Consider the following 21051-nt stretch of genomic DNA (forward strand, 5'->3'; position numbering starts at 1 on the left):
GTTATAGAGGTATAATTGACATAATGACTTAGACATGTGCCTTGAATTGCTTGTACTGCCTTTGATTGGGCAGAAATAACCCGAAAACTCGTGCTCTTGATATCTTAGTCTTTTTAGTCAATGAATTGTGTAATGGGTCGAAATTACCCTTTTATTTATTGGTCGTTATTTTGGAACTAGTAACATGTTTAATGTAATTGCCATGTGAAGTTAGAAACAAGTGATTTCTATTGTGTTTAAAGTTCCAACAGGTTGTATTTGTGTTGTTGCATAATAAAGTTGAAATGGGTTGTTTAAAATGGGTCAATAGTGCCACCTAAAAGTTTTAAGGTAGAAGGTGTCACCAAAAAGTTTGGTGCCACCTAAGTTCCAAAGAGAAAAGTGTTAAGTCTGAAAGTTTTAAAGTTTAAGTCCCCGTTTGGCTGGAAGAGTGTTTTTGGAAGGAATGGAATGTGTCAAAAACGAAGTAAAAACGCACGATGAAAAAGCGCTCAAAAATGCACGTAAAAAACGCATGTCGAAAACGCACTTTGAAAAGGCGAGTCGGAATGTACTTAAAATATAAACGGAGCAGTCTAAAGAATTCAATTTCAATTCCATCATAATCACTTCGAAATTATGTGAACCAAACGGGCCAAGTGTCACGTAAAAGTTTTAGTATCACCTGAAAGTTTGAAAATAAGGTTTTTGCTTTTTGGGCCTCAGGACCATCGAAAAAAAAGTGTAGCTTTTGGTTTAGTTCATTTTGGTGCACTCAATCCAGCAACTAGCATCCACCCTTTGGTGTACTAAATATAACTGCCTAGTTAAACTAGGAAGATAAACTATGCAAACAAACAGACAGCAGCGGCATCAAACTAGCATCGTCTAATAATTCCCTAATCAAGGTACATTTGAATTCAGAAAACTATCAAAACGGAACCACTACGGTTGGATATACAAAAAAAAAGAAATTATTTAAAGTATGGTTGCCATGCTATGCCTGCTAGGTCGTGGACACCCTCAAATACGTCCACCACCACCGCTCCTACTGCCAAATCCACCCCTACCATCATATCTAACTCTACCACCACCACGTCCACCGGACTGTGCATCACAACTTGGGTTGGCTTCCTCAGAGTCTGAACCAATTTCTTTCAAGCTTTGAATGCATTGGCTTGATCAACGCTAACCCGGAGTAAAAGATGGAAAAGAATGTATTAAAAATAACTTACGTTAAAGGCAAATAAAAAGTTAAAAAGAATGATTCATTATTAAAAAAAATACCTTTTTAGATCACTGGATTCAAAACTACCACGACCACCGTCTCGGCGGCCTACACCGCCTCTATACCACTACTAGTACTGCAACTACAAAGAAAGGTACTCAATGTTATTATATATTAAACGCTAAGTACTTTACTTAGCAGATTGGAAATTGCTTGGTTTATTATAAACAATAGAACTGGCCATATATAACCTACAACCAAACGAAACGAAAAACAGAAACAAATAAGGTCCAAATAAACGGAAAAGTAGCAGAAAACTCAGATAACTCCTTGACTTAGACTTTATTCCAACACTCCAACCTTGATTAAATGTGTGGATAATATGTGTTGAATCAGAATGTAATCGCTTGATTTATATATAAATCTGCTTGAGATACAGGATGGAGGTGAATGGGCTGACTGGGTCCTATTGCACCCTATCTTCTGGGATTCAAAAAAAGATTGGATTTTCTTTATGATGTTTCTTTAACGTCCTTTTTTTTTTTTTTTTTTTTTTTTTTGAAAAACGTTAAAGAAACATTAGAAAGAAAATCCAATCTTTTTTTCGAATCATAGAACATAGGCTGCAATAGGAGCCAGTCAGTGCATGTACCTCCATTCTCTATCGCAAGCAAAATTCTATATCAATTAACCCTAATATCTAAACCCTATAAACCCTAATATCTAAAACCTCAACATACGCTCGAAAAACACGATAATTGTTATATATTACTTCTTCGAGCGTTTTCCCGCCAAAATAAAAACATTTATCACAAAGTGTCTTTATTAAATGTTCATATTTTCATCCAATCTATAATGTTCGTGAACAAAGTTTTTTCAAAAAACGAAAAAAAAAAAATTTGCTTCTCCCCGATTGGTTACTTTCCACTTGATCCTACCAATATATATATATATATATATATATATATATATATATATATATATATATATATATATATATATATATATATATATATATGGGCATGATCAATGGGGAAGTAACCAATCGGGGAGAAGCAAATTTTTTTTTTCTTTTTTTTGAAATTTTTTTTTCCGGCATTAAGATCACACGAAAATATGAACATTTAGAAGAGACACTTCGTGATGAATGTTATTTAATAGGCGGGAAAACGATCGACAAAAATAACATTCAAGATAATATTGTTCGTGAAGAATATGAACGTTTTTTTTTTCATGTTTTGTGAAGTAAAATTTAGCCCGATTTAGAATTTAGGGTTTAGGGTTTAGGCTTTGGTGTTTTGGGTTTATTCCATAAACCCAAAACACCAAACCCTAAACCTTAAACCCTAAACCTTAAACCCTAAACTCTAAACCGTTCGTGTTAAAAACTCAATCTAAACCCTAAACCCTAAATTTCTAAACCCTAATATCTAAACCATAATATCTAAAACCTCAAAATACGCTCGAAAAACACGATAATTGTTATATATTACTTCTTCGAGCGTTTTCCCGCCAAAATAAAAACATTTATCACAAAGTGTCTCTACTAAATGTTCATATTTTCATCTCATCTATAATGTTCGTGAACAAAGTTTTTTCAAAAAACGAAAGAAAAAAAAGTTTTTGCTTCTCCCCGAATGGTTACTTCCCTCTTGATACTACCACTATATATATATATATATATATATATATATATATATATATATATATATATATATATATATATATATTGTCAATTATTTGAAACGTAAAGATAATCATAAAATGGTGGTGAAAAATAAGTTGAAATGATAAGTAAGAAAATGCTACGAGAGCATATACGGAGTAATTAAATTAGATTCGTCCAGTAAAAAAAATTAATCGTAAATGAATTTATCAATTCAATGTTGTTAATTTTTAATTAAGGGTTTATTATTTATGGAAACATACTTATACTTAATTATATTATAACTCTATACGGAGTAATATTATTTTGAACCCTTAAATGTCATTTTACCCTTCTCTTTCCCATTTTAATATTACCCAATCAAATGCAACGAAAAATATCTAAAAAAACAAAGAAAGACCAAATTCACCTCACACTACTTATTCCCAGCAGCACAGTTGGCAACTTTAACAACATGGAGAACTTTAACGCCTTGAGATGAACCATGATGTCTTCATTTAGAACCGACTGCCTTCCAACCCACAACATTAATGTCCTGCCACCGGAACCAACAACAACCAAGTATATAAATCTGAGTAAAAACCCTACAAAAAAGAATAACCATGCATGGTGAACGACGGTTAGGTCAAAACAGAAGAAAAATAGGCAACGAAGTAGTAGTTTTCGTCGACTAGTGACGGTATCAGATGGTGGTCAGTGTTGGTGGTGGGATTTAGGACAGGTTATGGGTGAAAATTTTAAGTTTAGAATGAAAAGGAGAAATTGAAGAGATGGACTTCTAAATTGAATAGGGCAACTTTTAAGTCCTTAAAAGTCAATTCCCCCTCTCTTCCCCACTTTCTTATTTACAAGACCCACTTACAAACTGACACATACTCAACACAAATACAAAAAGACGAAAATACCCTCACACTTCTAGCACTTTCCACAGTTTTTACACCTTCTACAGCACAGAGTACAACACTTGATAGTTGATACGTAAATTTAAATACAAAAACAAAAATGAACAACCACCGTCATCAACCACCACCGGCAACCACTACCGGTAAACTCCACAAGTACCGCTACCCAGAACCACTACCGGTAAACTCCACAAGTACCGCTACCCAGATAGTAAAAAACACAACCTAGGTAGCGAAAACCAGCAAAAAAATCATTATCGCAAGAAAGTTTGAAAGATAAAAAAGGAAGAAAAAAAATTGACAAAACTTGAAAAGAGAAGGAAGAAATGACAGGAAGAAGACATAAACAAGCTTTTTTCAAAAATTAAAAAAAAAAACTAAATGAAAAAACAAAAATCTCTTAAAACACATGGACACAAAAAGATTACATTAATTCAGATCTGGAAAAACTTAACTCAAAGATGAACAACTTTTACTTTTTTACTTAATATACATTATTGTGGACCACTACTACTACAAAACAACACCGCCAATCACAACCATCAGCCATTTTCGACAACTCATATGAAAAAAGAAATGTAACTAAAATACAAAAATAACATCTCTCTTCTCTCTTTATTATCTATAATAAGAAAACAAAAATGATGTCAACTTTTTTTGAAAAAACCAACTTGGCAAAATAATAACCGATGGATGTGTTTTCTTTCATTATTCTCCACCGTTTAAAATATAGATGGCGTCATAATGGCTCAAAACCAACTATTTGGAGTTAAGCTTCCTATTGTGCCCTTACTCCGTAAATTTCAATAAATACAAATAAAATAAAATTCGACGGTTTTCTTTACTCCGTAACTTCCGATATTAAAGATTAAAAATATAAAAGTATGATATACTTCACCAATTACCACACCTTCGTTTTTCCAAATCATCCATCAAATCGTCATCCATCAAATCGCAACTTTCAGTCTAAGGAATCGAATGTTATGCATCAAATCGTTCACTCTCATATATCCCTCCAATTTTTTTTTTTTTTTTTTTTTTTTTTTTCAGATTACGAGTTAGGATGCTTCAACAATCAAAATTCAACAATTTCTCTATAATGGTTTGTCTTTGATTATTGCAGGTGTTATTTTCAGATTATGAATTATGATAGTTCAGCAATCAAAAATCAATGATCTCTCGATATGGGTCTGTCTTTCATGATCGCAGGTTAGGTTTCATATAATAAATTTGACTAATATGTTGTCATAAGTAAATCATTAAAAGCTTGTCATGTTTGATCATCGAGTTATAATTATTTATTCAGGTCTTTATGTTTTATAAATTTTTTAGGTGCCAGATATATGATGAATATATGTGTTATGACGGTTGATGTAAGTTTTTTATTTTATTTTTAACTGCATAACACACATTAACATGTGATTTGGAAAACCTACTTTGTCAAACACGGAAGTTAATGGCTCAAACCATGACTGTTACTTATTTCTATTAATAAACCGTTCATTCATATCTATAAATAACTTGTATTCCTTCCTCTATTCAAATCACAATAATTACTTTTCACCTTCATAACTTTTATTGCTATTCATCCTTAACCCTTTCGTCGCTTTAGGGTTTTCCTACATTGCTAGCCGTGATGATGTGTTTACACCGTTGAATGAGTTGACTGTGAACGCTGCAGAAGGAATCAAGATTCGGGTCAAACTATTTATCATGTGGGAACCCGAAAGATGTTTCGTGCCATGAAATGATTCTGGTTGATTATGAGGTATTTGAAATTGGTTGCTTTAATTCTTTAGATAACAATTTTTATTACATAGTGACATTGAATAATATTTTCTTTATATTCTCTTATTTACAGTGTCGCCTTTAAAACAATATTTATATATTGCATATATCTCTCATGTACTGTTTGATTGACTTTGTTAAATAAAACAGTTCATACTAATTAGATGATGAAGGTGACTATTGATAGTGTGTTTAGTCTTTGGGTGAAATTGATAGGTACTATACATTGTGCTATTAGTTTCATTTATTATTTATTATAAATATTTCTGCTAAAGTGGAGTAAAATAGAGAATAACTAGATTGTTGTTTACTAATTTGAAGAGATTATCTCACTTTTGAAGTTATGGATGTGGACACTGCATGAATACAATCTGGTAATAACAATGCAGCTTGGTGAGCAGTCCTTGTGAGACCTTGCTCTGGATTTTTACTTTAGTCCCAAGGTTGCAGCTTTCATGTAAAGTTTACTCCCGTCGTCCTTGAACATATACTGAAATCATAGGGGTCGTCCTTAAAGTTTTTTTTTGCCCTCGTCGTCACTGAACTTGCATTTTATAACTTGTGTCGTCCTTCTGTTTACTGTCCGTCTATTTCCTCCATTAACCTTCAGCATGTGCCAAACATGTGAGGGCAAATCTGTCATTTTATCTCTTTTATACTTCAGGGACTACCGGCGTAATCAAATTAAAAGCATTTTCTTTTCTCTTTCTTTTTTCTCTTTTGAAGCTCATTTTCTTTTGTCCACATCCCCATTTCATTTCTTCTTTCCAGATATTTTTTCGTTTTTTAGATCATCTTTCATATGATAGCATCGAAATCAAAGGCAACACTAATCAATATTTACATTGAAGTCAAAGGCACACTAATATTACTCACGTCTATTAACCTATACGGTAGGGAGAAATGCCACTAGAAGCTAGTGAAATACCACAGTACAAAAGTAGATCTAGATCGATTTCTTGGTAATAATCCGATCGTTTTTGAAACCCCACCACATATGGTTAATTGCATTTAAGGGTTTGATGTATTCACCTTCTTAATAATCCGATCGATTTCTGAAACCCCACAACAGATGGTTCCACCAGTGACGACGGGGCAGCACAACTCGAGTTAAACTAATCGGAAGAAATATTGAAATATTGGTGAAGGTTCGTGATTGTTAATTATCTGGAAATTTTGTTAAAGACCATGGTGTATTTCAATTTTTTGTTAATGAAGATAGATGATAGATGATAAATGAAGATGGTGGTGGTACTGAATCGAGTTGTGACTGAATCGATTTGTGGCTGGAAGATAGATGATAGATGAAGATGGTGGTCGAGCTTTACTAGATGGTGGCGGTGCTTAATCGAGTGTTTATGAAGATTAGATGTATTTGTAATTTGATTTGATTTTGGTGAATACAGAGTTTATAGAATTATAGTGATATTGAGGTTTATGATTTTGATTTTATTTGATTTGATTTGGTTTGTGTAACGACCCGTCAAAATCGCTATTGACGCGGCACGTTAATCATTGATTCCACAGTGAGGTTTTGACCTCTATATGATACGTTTTGATAAAATATTGCATTCATTAAAATAAGTGACTTTCTAAACATAGAAAGTTATAAACATGTGGGCGAGTGCTTAGGTATAAGCAAACCCCGAAATACATAAGTCTTTAATTTACAGGTTGACATCACAGTCCAATTATTTATTACACAACGCAGTTTTATTTTGAATGCAATAAACTTTGTACAAAGCATGAGAGACTCCATGCAGGCAACAAGCACATCACAGCGGAAGCATTCTAAGGACCTGAGAATAAAACATGCTAAAAAGTCAACACGAATGTTGGTGAGTTATAGGTTTAATTGCTCGAGTCATAAACATATATAAAGATAGACCACAAGATTTCATCAAAAGTTTATCAATAGATTCTACGTAACAGAGCACCCTGGTAACTAAACTTAACGCTATAGTGATAATTACCCCATTCGTTTTAATACACGCAAACCAACGTGTCTTAAACTCAAATAACATACGTCCGTTAAAAGGCTAGTGCTCTAGCTCGGACGGGGATGTCAAGCCCTATGGATCCATATACAATTATTCGCGCCCACCAGTCCATATCCTATGTACTGGCAGCTACTAGTTACCAAAGCTAAGGGATTTCCGGTTTAACTCAGTGTAGAATTTAGTATGTACTTGTGTCTTATCGCGTTTAAAATAAATTGCATGTATTCTCAGCCCAAAAATATTTAAAGTATTTAAAAAGGGATCTATAACTCACAGTTCAATATTGAGACTCAATATTGTTGGCAAATTGCGTAGACGTAATGATGGTAGACGACTGTATGGTTGGCCTTGGATTCAAGAACAATACCCCGAACAATACCCAATATTTCCTTAGCTTAAAGCGGTTTGAAACCCGAATTAAAACACCCTCGAATATACTTTATTATTATTAAACTTAAATTATAATTATAATTATAAATTAAAACTTAAGTTACATATATATTTATGAAAAATATCGTCGAGCAAAACTGACATTTTATAGTACTTTTCAATTTACTGTAGCTCATGCGATCGCATGAGTTTTCAGTGTTTTTGCCATGCGATCGCATGGCCACCTTTTCTGTTTTTGTTTGCTAGTTCGTCGACATCAAATAGTGTTACTGTAGCAAATAGTGTTTACTGTAGCAAATAGTGTTTTACTGTAGCAAATAGTGTTTCACTGTAGCAAATAGTGTTTACTGTAGCAAAGTAAATTTTACTGTAGCAAATAGGGTTTTACTGTAGGAAAGTCGTTTTTACTTGTACATATATATATATATATACATACATATAATTGTTCATGAATCGTCGAGAATAATCAAAGGTAATTGTATATATGAAACAGTTCTAAAATTTTGAGACTCAATCTAACAAACTTTGTTTAGCGTGTTAAAATAATAAATCGTATAGAGAATTGGTTTAAATAAGTCAAAAATTTTCGGGTCATCACAGTACCTCCCCCTTAAAGAAAATTTCGTCCCGAAATTTTGAGTAGTACCTGTTTCATGAGCGATATCAGTGAACAAATGTGGATACTTTTGCTTCATCTGATCTTCACGTTCCCAAGTAAACTCGGGTCCTCGTCTTGCGTTCCAACGAACCCTAACTATCGGTATTTTGCTTTGTTTTAATTGTTTGACCTCACGGTCCATGATTTCAACAGGTTCTTCGATAAAATGGAGTTTATCATTGATTCGTATTTCGTCAAGAGGAATTACGACATCCTCTTCAGCTAAACATTTCTTCAAATTTGACACGTGAAATGTGTTGTGAACACTACTAAGTTCTTGCGGTAGCTTTAATCGATAAGCAACTGTTCCAATTCTTTCGGTGATTTCAAAGGGTCCTACGTACCTAGGACTTAGCTTTCCTCGTTTACCGAATCGTACAACGCCTTTCCAGGGTGACACTTTCAACATGACTTTGTCGCCCACTTGAAATTCTAGCGGTTTTCTTCTTACATCAGCATAACTCTTTTAGCTACTCATGGCCGTTTTCAATCGCTGTTGTATTTGAATGATCTTTTCGGTGGTTTCGTGAATAATTTCTGGTCCAGTAAGTTGTCTTTCTCCTACTTCACTCTAACATATAGGAGATCTGCACTTTCTACCGTAAAGTGCTTCAAATGGCGCTGCGTTGATGCTCGTATGATAGCTGTTATTGTATGAAAATTCTGCCAACGGTAAGTGTCGATCCCAACTGGTTCCAAAGTCAATCACGCATGCCCGTAACATGTCTTCCAATGTTTGTATTGTTCTTTCACTTTGACCATCTGTCTGTGGGTGATAAGCGGTGCTCATATCTAATCGAGTTCCCAATGCTTTTTGTAATGACTGCCAGAAACGTGATGTGAATCGGGTGTCGCGATCAGATATGATAGAGATGGGTACACCATGCCTGGAAACTACTTCCTTCAAATATAGGCGTGCTAATTTCTCCATACTGTCTGTCTCCTTTATTGGTAGAAAGTGAGCTGATTTAGTTAGACGATCAACTATCACCCAAATAGTATCATGACTACTTGCAGTCCTTGGCAATTTCGTAATGAAATCCATAGTTATTCTTTCCCATTTCCACTGTGGAATTTCTGGTTGTTGCAGTAATCCTGACGGCTTTTGGTGCTCAGCTTTGACCTTTGCACACGTCAAACATTTGCTTACATAAGTAGCAATTTCTGTCTTCATATTAGGCCACCAATAAAACTTCTTGAGATCGTGGTACATTTTTCCGTTTCCTGGGTGAATTGAGTACCTCGTTTTGTGTGCTTCATCTAGTACTAGTTGCCTTAGATTACCATGTTTTGGTACCCATATCCTATCAGCAAAATACAGGGTTCCATCGGCTTTTACTTCAAGCTGTTTTTCTAACCCTCTGCTCATTTCGCCTTTTTCATTTTCTTCTTTTAAAGTCTCTAACTGTGCTGCTTGAATTTGCTTTGTGAGATCAGTACGAATTGTAATATTCAAAGCTCGGACCCTAAGAGGTTTTGCTCTTTCTTTTCGACTTAGGGCATCAGCTACAACATTAGCCTTTCCAGGATGGTAACGGATTTCACAATCGTAATCGTTTAACAACTCTACCCAGCGACGTTGCCTCATATTGAGTTGTTTTTGATCAAAAATATGCTGAAGACTCTTATGGTCGGTGTACACTGTACACTTGGTGCCATATAGATAGTGTCTCCATATTTTGAGTGCAAAAACTACTGCTCCAAGTTCCAAATCGTGCGTCGTATAGTTCTTTTCATGAATTTTTAGTTGTCGTGAGGCGTATGCGATGACTTTTGTGCGCTGCATTAATACACATCCTAAACCTTGGCGTGAAGCATCACAATAGATCACGAAATCATCATTTCCTTCCGGTAATGACAAAATGGGTGCAGACGTTAACTTCTTCTTTAATAACTGGAATGAGGATTCCTGTTCTATGGACCAATCATACTTCTTTCCTTTTTGAGTCAATGCAGTTAAGGGTTTGGCGATTCTAGAGAAATCTTGAATGAATCTTCGGTAGTAACCAGCAAGACCTAAGAATTGGCGGATTTGTGTTGGAGTCTTCGGTGTTTCCCATTTACTAATGGCTTCGATCTTGGCGGGGTCAACTTTAATTCCATGTTTACTGACAACATGGCCCAAAAATTGTACTTCTTGTAACCAGAAATCACACTTCGAAAATTTTGCGTACAATTCTTCTTTCTTGAGTATCTCTAGTACCAGTCTTAAGTGTTGCTCATGTTCTTCCTTGTTCTTCGAGTAAATCAATATGTCGTCGATAAAAACAATGACAAATTTGTCTAAATACGGTCTACAGATGCGATTTATTAGATCCATGAATACTGCTGGAGCATTAGTCAATCCAAAAGGCATGACTAAAAATTCATAGTGACCGTAACGGGTTCTGAACGCTGTTTTAGGAACATCTTCTTCCTTCACTCTCAGCTGATGATATCCGGAGCGTAGATCAATCTTAGAATAAACACTTGATCCTTGCAATTGATCAAACAAATCATCAATCCTCGGTAATGGGTACCGATTCTTGATCGTTAATTTATTTAATTCTCGGTAATCTATGCACATTCTCATAGATCCATCCTTCTTCTTGACGAACAGAATAGGAGCACCCCAAGGTGAAAAACTAGGACGAATAAATCCACGGTCCGATAATTCTTGCAACTGGTCTTGTAATTCTTGCATTTCTGAAGGTGCAAGTCTATATGGGGATCAGGCTACAGGTGCAGCTCCTGGTATGAGATCAATCTGGAATTCTACACATCTGTGTGGAGGTAGCCCCGGTAATTCTTCTGGAAATACTCCGGGATATTCTCTTACAACCGGCATGTCATTAATGCTTCTTTCTTCAGTATCGATCTTCTTTACATGTGCCAAAATAGCATAACAACCTTTTCTTATAAGTTTCTGGGCCTTTATACAGCTGATAAAGTTCAGCTTTGAGTTGCTCTTCTCCCCATAAATCATTAATGACGTTTCATCCTTACGAGGGATGCGAATTACTTTCTCAGCGCAAACAACTTCCGCTCTTGTTTTGGACATCCAGTCCATGCCAACGATTACGTCAAAACTTCCTAATTCTACGGGTATCAAATCGATTTTGAAGGTTTCACCAGCGAGATTCATTTCGCAACCATGGCAAATTTTATCGGCTTTGATCAGTTTACCATTAGCTAATTCAATAGTATATTTATCGTCTAGAGGTAATGATGCACATTTTAGTTTAAAACTAAAGTCTTTACACATATAACTTCTATCAGCACCCGTATCAAACATAATAGAAGCTAGTTGATTATTAACGGTAAACGTACCCGTGACAAGATTAGGATCCTCACGTGCTTTACTGGCACTAACATTAAATGCCCTCCCATGTGCGGGTTCTTTGTTCTTCTCCTTATCAGGGCATTGATTTATAAAGTGACCAGACTTCCCGCATCCAAAACATTTCTTGACATCGGTCAGTTTTGTCTTTACTTCAGAAACGGTGGCATAACAATCTTTCGCCACATGTCCTTTCTTGTTGCACTTATCACAGACCACTTGACAATAACCTGCATGATGTGTGTAACATCTTTTGCAGAACGGATGGGGTCCCTTATAGTTTGGACTTGCAGTTGCTCCATCTTGTTTACCTTTAAAAGTTTCTTGTTTCTTCAGGTGAGTACTTTTGCCCTTATAGTCTTCCCATTTCCTCTTTCCTTCAGTTGTCTTGACTTCGGTAATTGGTGCCTTAATCGAACTCTCTGTGATCTGGTCCATGAGTTGGTGTGCCATTGTCATGGCTTCCTGCATCGTATTTGGTTTGGACGATGTAACATTTCCTTTGATATTGATCGATAAACCGTCAATATACATTTCTATCTTTCGTTTCTCGTTTGGCACCAATTCGGGACACAACAAGGCTAGTTCCATGAAACGTTTTTCATAGTTATTGAGATTCGCGCCGATAACCTTCAGATTACGTAACTCAGATTCCATTTTTCTGATCTCGTTTCGAGGACAGTACTCCTCGATTAGCATCTTTTTCAGTTCTTCCCAAGATATATCATATGCCGTATCTATTCCTTCTGCTTTAGCATAATTGTTCCACCAAGTAAGTGCACCATCTTGCAACGTGCACGAAGCATACTTTGACTTGTCTCCATTCGCACAATTACTGATTTTGAAAACGGACTCCATCTTTTCAAACCATCGGGTTAGACCGACTGGTCCCTCGGTTCCACTAAACGTCTGTGGTTTGCATCCTTGAAAAGTTTTGTATGAGCATCCGTTTCGTGAGTTTGTGTTTACGGCTGCTGCTTTGGCTGCTGCTTCGGCTGTTGCTTTTGCTGCTTCGGTTGCAGCAATTCTTTCATTCACACGTTTCTCGACTAGTTGCTCAAACTCAGCATCCGACATTTGAGACATGTTTCTTCAATAAACACAACAGATATAATTTAATCATATAGAATATTATAGGTAAAATGAGTTGTCAATAGTTAATCGTAGCATATTAATAATATGAACCAATTATTATAAAAGCCTTTTCTTCTTATTAGCATTTTATAATTATTTCTAGGGTATTACCTACCCGTTAAGTTCATACATAATAGCTAGTACAAGGAATTAACTACTAAAATCCTAATAATATTCCACTATAAAAAATTATAGCGAGTTACTACATTATTATGTAATAATAATAATAATAATAAGTAGTAATAATACAAATAATCATTCCATGCATTTATTATTAATAAACCAAAATAATACAATACCATACAATACTGATATTTTACATATGCTTATTTTACATAACAAGATAGAGTAGCACACATAAGCAATAAAATAGCGCATGGAAGATTTATGGTTGCGAGGTCGTTCATTCAGAACTATCAGAAAATTCTTCCCATTTGGTTCTCTCTGCCAATTGTTTGTGTGCACATGGTCCGACAGACATTCTGGCAGTGTATTTTATTTTTAGTTGGGGTTTTGAGGTACCCGTTACCTCAGTGGGTTTAATACAATAAGGGTGGTTACGGATCGAATGGTCCTGTTCTTTTTTAATAATTAAGGACATTTTATTATTGTGGTTGTTTTTATTATCTATAGCAAGTTGGAATTTCTCCTTAGTGATCTCTTTTATTTCATTAGCGAAATCCTCCTCCTTACTGATCTCGTCTGATGACGAACTGTCTGAGTCATGTGTAGGAGAATATGATGACGAACTGCAAGAATATGTACCGGTGGTCATGAACCGAAATCTGCCAGGCGTAATCGGCACAACCCGCCCGTCGGCTGTATATCTGGACCAATGTCCATATTTGTTTAGAAATGGACGATCCTCTTTTACTCCAGGGATCATGGGTCCATGCCAACGATACTGTGGCTCCGGAAAACTAAAGCTGGGTGGAGCTGGAACCTCCTCTGGGTTTACCGGGAGTTGAGATTCCCCGGCTAACACAATTTCTTCTTTAATAGGTATTGGAACGCCCTTTTCAGTTGTGGATAGAATAGATTCAGTGTCCGATTCCGAGTCGTACAAAATGATAGGATTAGAAGAAGTCATCTATCACATAATTGAAACAACAATTACGTTAGCATATAAATATATCACATATAATGTTTTTGACCAAATAATAAGCAAAAATCAGGAAAAACAGATATGGTCATAGTCCAGACTCACTAATGCATCCTAACAATTACCAGTTAAACACAATAATGTAATTTCTGGTTCCCTATGACCTCAAGCTCAGATACCAACTGTAACGACCCGTCAAAATCGCTATTGACGCGGCACGTTAATCATTGATTCCACAGTGAGGTTTTGACCTCTATATGATACGTTTTGATAAAATATTGCATTCATTAAAATAAGTGACTTTCTAAACATAGAAAGTTATAAACATGTGGGCGAGTGCTTAGGTATAAGCAAACCCCGAAATACATAAGTCTTTAATTTACAGGTTGACATCACAGTCCAATTATTTATTACACAACGCAGTTTTATTTTGAATGCAATAAACTTTGTACAAAGCATGAGAGACTCCATGCAGGCAACAAGCACATCACAGCGGAAGCATTCTAAGGACCTGAGAATAAAACATGCTAAAAAGTCAACACGAATGTTGGTGAGTTATAGGTTTAATTGCTCGAGTCATAAACATATATAAAGATAGACCACAAGATTTCATCAAAAGTTTATCAATAGATTCTACGTAACAGAGCACCCTGGTAACTAAACTTAACGCTATAGTGATAATTACCCCATTCGTTTTAATACACGCAAACCAACGTGTCTTAAACTCAAATAACATACGTCCGTTAAAAGGCTAGTGCTCTAGCTCGGACGGGGATGTCAAGCCCTATGGATCCATATACAATTATTCGCGCCCACCAGTCCATATCCTATGTACTGGCAGCTACTAGTTACCAAAGCTAAGGGATTTCCGGTTTAACTCAGTGTAGAATTTAGTATGTACTTGTGTCTTATCGCGTTTAAAATAAATTGCATGTATTCTCAGCCCAAAAATATTTAAAGTATTTAAAAAGGGATCTATAACTCACAGTTCAATATTGAGACTCAATATTGTTGGCAAATTGCGTAGACGTAATGATGGTAGACGACTGTATGGTTGGCCTTGGATTCAAGAACAATACCCCGAACAATACCCAATATTTCCTTAGCTTAAAGCGGTTTGAAACCCGAATTAAAACACCCTCGAATATACTTTATTATTATTAAACTTAAATTATAATTATAATTATAAATTAAAACTTAAGTTACATATATATTTATGAAAAATATCGTCGAGCAAAACTGACATTTTATAGTACTTTTCGATTTACTGTAGCTCATGCGATCGCATGAGTTTTCAGTGTTTTTGCCATGCGATCGCATGGCCACCTTTTCTGTTTCTGTTTGCTAGTTCGTCGACATCAAATAGTGTTACTGTAGCAAATAGTGTTCACTGTAGCAAATAGTGTTTTACTGTAGCAAATAGTGTTTCACTGTAGCAAATAGTGTTTACTGTAGCAAAGTAAATTTTACTGTAGCAAATAGGGTTTTACTGTAGGAAAGTCGTTTTTACTTGTACATATATATATATACATACATATAATTGTTCATGAATCGTCGAGAATAATCAAAGGTAATTGTATATATGAAACAGTTCTAAAATTTTGAGACTCAATCTAACAGACTTTGTTTAGCGTGTTAAAATAATAAATCGTATAGAGAATTGGTTTAAATAAGTCAAAAATTTTCGGGTCATCACAGTTTGGGTGATATTAAGGTTTATGATTTTGATTTGATTCAATTGGAACATTTTATTGATTTTCAGATGTTAACAGTTGATGTCGAGTATTCACGAGATGATTTTAAACATATTTCACGTTTACATCATCATCCAATTTAATAATTAAAGGTTTGTAAAAATTAGGGTTTGTTTAATATTGGGATGAAGACGAAGAAAAAGAAAGTAAGACAAAATTACGCCTGTCATCCTTGAAGTATAAAAGAGATAAAATGACAGAACTGCCCTCACATGTTTGGCACATGCTGAAGGCTAACGGCTAAAATAGACGGACAGTAAACAGAAGGACGACGTACGTTATAAAATGCAAGTTTAGTGACGACGAACGCAAAAAAAAAACTTTGAGGATGAAGCGTATGATTTCACTATATGTTCAAGGACGACGGGAGTAATTTTGTCTTTTTAAGAATAAAAGTTTTTTAGAAATTTTGTATGATAGTCTACCCGCGAATACGCGGGTTATAAACTAGTATAGATGCAAAACAAAATTAAATCTGAAAAAAAAACCTCAGACCTGAAGCAAAAAAAACAGATCTGAAATAAAGGCCTTTGGTAAAGCAAAAAAAAATCGAAAACAGATCTGAAATAAAGGCCTTTGGTAAGTGATGAAACATAAACACATACATTAAAAGTGGGGCATTTGGTTGATAAAGAAGAAGTTGTGCAGCGGCATGTTGTTTTCGGTAATCGATGGCCGCGTAGTAGCAATCGACGACGACAGATTTGGGAGATAGAGAGTTAGCATTTACTAAATGTTTTTAGGTTACAGTGTGTGAAATTAAAAGGGGTATATGAGAGAGAGGGGTATGGAAATAGGAGAGAAAAATAAGAAAATGTTTTCATTGTTATATTTCAGTAAGCTTATAACTACCTTTAGTGGCCTCGTTCAATATATTCAAATTGAAAGAACCAATAAAAGAGAGATGTGTTGTAGAAGATATAGGAGAGAAAGAGGTTGAAGAGGTGTGATGTATTTAATGTATATGTGTGTTTTTGTAACTTACATTATGCACATATATATAGTACAAATTTTACTATCCATATTTGACTAATTACCATCCATATTTAACTACTAAATTTACAACACTCCCCCTTGGATGGTAATTTTTTTAAAGAGCAATTAATACTGCCTCGTTAAAAACCTTGCTAAAGAAAACCCAGTGGGATAAAACTTTAGCTAAGGGAAAAAGAGTGCAGCATAGAGTTGACTCCCCCTCAAGTAGACAACGCTGAGTCGTCACATCTTTTGAACTTGCCTCATGCCAATATTGTGAACGTGTGTTTTGAAAACAGCGATTGACAGTGCTTTGGTATAAAGATCAGCAGAGTTGTTGATTGAACGTATCTCATTTTAATCTGGTTGTCTTTTACGAGATCTTGAGTATATGAGAAGAATCTGAGGTTTTCATCTGAAACTGTATCATCTAAATCTTTTATGTACAAGTTTGACCCATGTGATTTGTCTACAGTCTCCTTCATGGTTTGCTCAAACTGTTGTTTCAATTCCTATTCCCTTTCAGTCTTTTTCTGAGCCTTACCAATATACCACTCTTTTCCATCAAACTTATGACCGTTAAGACCGTTTATAGCTTTAGCGTCTCGTCAGCATTTATGTTTTGTTCTGTCATTTTTGATACTCTTCTTTCATTTGTACTATGTAAGCTGTATTATCTTCGTAGATAGTTGTTGGGCTTTTATAGCGTTCTAGTCCACAAGAATCAATAATGATTTGTATCATTGATCTTAACTAAAATCATTCCCGAGTAGCTTCATGTAACGCAATCACTTCGGCATGATTTGATGATGTTGCAACAAGTGTTTGTTTTGAGAACGTCATGATATTGCGGTGCCTCCATTTAGGAATACATATCCAGTTTGAGATTTAGCTTTATGTAGATCAGATAAATAATCTGCATCTGTATAACCAAACAAATCTTGTTTCGAGTTGTTAGAATAAAATAATTATAAATCAGTAGTTCCCCGAAGGTATCAAACTATTTGTTTGATCCCATTCCAATGTATTTTGGTAGGGGCTGAGCTGAACCTTGTCAACAAATTAACTGCAAAAGAAATGTCAGATCTTGTATAATTTGTAAGATACATAAGAGCCCCAATTGCACTAAAATATGGAACTTCTGAACCAAGAAGATCTTCATGATCTTCTAGAGGATGAAATGGATTAGTATCAATATTAAGATCTAACAACCATATGAGTACTTAATGGTTTTTGTCTTGTCCATATTAAAATATTTTAAAATCTTTTCGGTATAAGTTGTTTGATATATAAGTAAGTCATTAGTTATATGCTCAATATGTAAATCAACGTAATACTTGATGATTTTTTTATTTTAAAATCTTTCTTTAGAAGTTGAATGGCTTCATAGATTTCTTTATTTAAGATAATTGATATAAACAGCTATGATCACATATCCGAACATTGTTTTTATAAAACACACGTGCAAATAAGTTTATATGTATACCCTTTTCTTATCAAGTAGTAATTTAATCGATTATACCACATACGTCCCGATTGTATAAACCCATTTAGAAATCTTTGTGATTTAATGAAATATATTCCATTGGGTTTTGCATTAGATGCTTATGATACCTTAACCCTTCAGGTATATTCATATATATATATCATTATTAAGTGATCCATACAGATAAGTAGTAACAACATCCATGAGATGCATTTAAATAACTACCAGGTTGATTAAGTATCTAATAAGTAATTGTATTCATTATAGGAGGATAAGTTTTTCTCCTAATTCATTTCTGGTCTTTGTGGGAAATCTTGAGTTACAAGTCAAGTTTTGCCTTGTAACTTCATTTGCACATTTCTTTTCGGATAAAAATTCATTTGTATCCCATTGTTTCACATCTTTAAAAGTGATAACGATTGATCCAAAAACTTTTCTTTTATTGAGCGATTCTAATTCAGCTCGTATTGCTCCTTTTCGTTGAGTTCAATCACGTCTATTTTGATATTCAATGATAGTTTTTGGTTCCAGATCATCATCTTTATTCATGATGTCATTGTAACATTATATGAAAATATCTCATCAAGATTTTTCATTTCATTAGTTTCATAATATTGCATAATTTATTGCAATTTATGTATTTATATTTATCAATATCCTCTGCAGAAGGAGTATTGATTTGTGGTTCTTCTTGAACACTTTCTTTTACCTCATTATCAGCTGATTTTCTTTTTCGAGCATTTTTATCTTTGGAACCAATTGGTCTCCCACGTTTCTGCCGTAGCAAAGACTCATAAGTGACATTATTGCCAGCTTTTGTAATTTCAATTCTAGCTGAAGCATTTACTGCTGGTATATATGATTTAGTCACTTATTTTTTGTATCTTTAAATGCATAAAGTAATTAATTTGCAAGTTCTTGCATATGCATTATATTTGAACTTTCTTTTCGCATTCTTTTGTGCGATGATCAATATTCCTTAATTGATGTTCACACCATGAAACATCATTTTATTAATATTTCATTTCTCCCCCTAATATAGGGAACAATGTTTCATTAAAGTGACATTCGACAAAACTTGCTGTAAAAACATCACCCGTCATGGGTTCAATATATTTTATGATTGAAGATGTTTCATATCTAACATATATTTCAATCCTTCTTTGAGGAACCATTTGTTGTGATTGTTCAATTAAAAATACACTGCACAACCAAATGTTCTAAGATGGAAAATATTCGGTCTCCACCAAAATTAAGTTGGTAATGGAGAATATTTATAACTTGCACTTGATTTAATGCGAATTAATGTCACATCATGTAAATTTACATGTCCCCATATAAATATTGAGAGTTTTGTACTCATTTCTAATTGTCTAGTTATTAGCTGTAAGCGTTTATCTATTGATTCAGCTAAACCAATTTTGTGTATGCACATGAGCAACTGGATGTTCAACAACAATCCTTGTAGACATATAATAATCATTAAAAGCTTGAGATGTTAACTCACCAGCATTATCAACTCTCATCCTTTTAATGGTGTAATCAGAATAATGTGTTCTTAATTTAATAATTTGTGCAAGAAACTTTGCAAATGCCATATTACGGCTTGATAACACACAAACATGAGACCATGCGTTAGATGCGTCTATTAGAAAAATGGTCCACATGATGGATGAATTGGTCCATATATATACCCTTGAATTCTTTCAAGAAACATTGGTGATTATTTCTCAATGTGCTTTTCATTAATCGCCATATGTGCTTTTCATTAATCACCATATGTGTTTTTCGTTAATCACTATATGTGCTTTTCATTAATCACTATATGTGCTTTTCATTAATCACCATATGTGATTTTCATTAATCACCATATGTGCTTTTCATCATATATCATTTTCACCATATGCGCTTTTAATCATATGTGTTGCGCTTTTCGTCATATGCACTTTTCATTATATGCGCTTTTAATTATATGCGCTGCGCTTTTCATCATATGCGTTTTTTATCATATGCGCTTTTAATCATATGCGCTGCGCTTTTCATCATATGCGCTTTTTATCATATGCGCTTTTAATCCTATGCGCTGCGCTTTTCATCATATGCGCTTTTCGGTGCTACGTAGATATTTCTCATTTTCGATTATCATTGACTGATAATCATATCCATTATGATATATATCAGAGAAACTTAACAAATTTCTCTTTGATTTGGGAGAAAACAAGACATTGTTTACCAAAAAATTCGTACCATTTGGTAATATGAAATTTTTCCTTTTTCGTTCCATATATCAAGTTTGCAAGAGCTGATATAGTATTTATAATTCTTTCATTTGATTTAAATCAATGAAATATATCTTAGATTTGATCATAGTGTGTATGTTACTACTATCTGCAATACATAGGTCTTTACCATTTAATTGATGTTGTATTTCAGCAGGATTCATACTAAAACTTCAAATAAGATAAGCAAATAATGAGTTATATTTCAGCAAGATAATCAAATTATATTACCTGCAAACAAGTTATAATCTGAAGTACATAAAAGATAACACTTAATAAAACATATCCGTTATGGTCTAAAACCATTTATTTATGAGTGATACATTAAAAAAAAACTAGGCATCTTAGAAAATTCAAACCATTCAAGTCTCAAGGTAGCTCAGGGTTAATT

At 34.3% G+C, this 21051-nt stretch overlaps 1 long non-coding RNA gene across 1 annotated transcript; it reads left to right on the forward strand.

Annotated features, from left to right (window-relative positions):
* The first annotated feature begins 4898 nt into the window (after positions 1-4898).
* On the forward strand, positions 4899-5747 carry LOC139857224 (uncharacterized). The gene is made up of 3 exons (XR_011762401.1): positions 4899-4984; positions 5108-5148; positions 5388-5747. It is a non-coding gene; the product is annotated as an uncharacterized lncRNA (long non-coding RNA).
* The last annotated feature ends 15304 nt before the right edge of the window (positions 5748-21051 follow it).

The sequence above is a fragment of the Rutidosis leptorrhynchoides genome, chromosome 7, assembly GCF_046630445.1.
Source record: "Rutidosis leptorrhynchoides isolate AG116_Rl617_1_P2 chromosome 7, CSIRO_AGI_Rlap_v1, whole genome shotgun sequence".
Taxonomy (NCBI): Eukaryota; Viridiplantae; Streptophyta; class Magnoliopsida; order Asterales; family Asteraceae; genus Rutidosis; species Rutidosis leptorrhynchoides.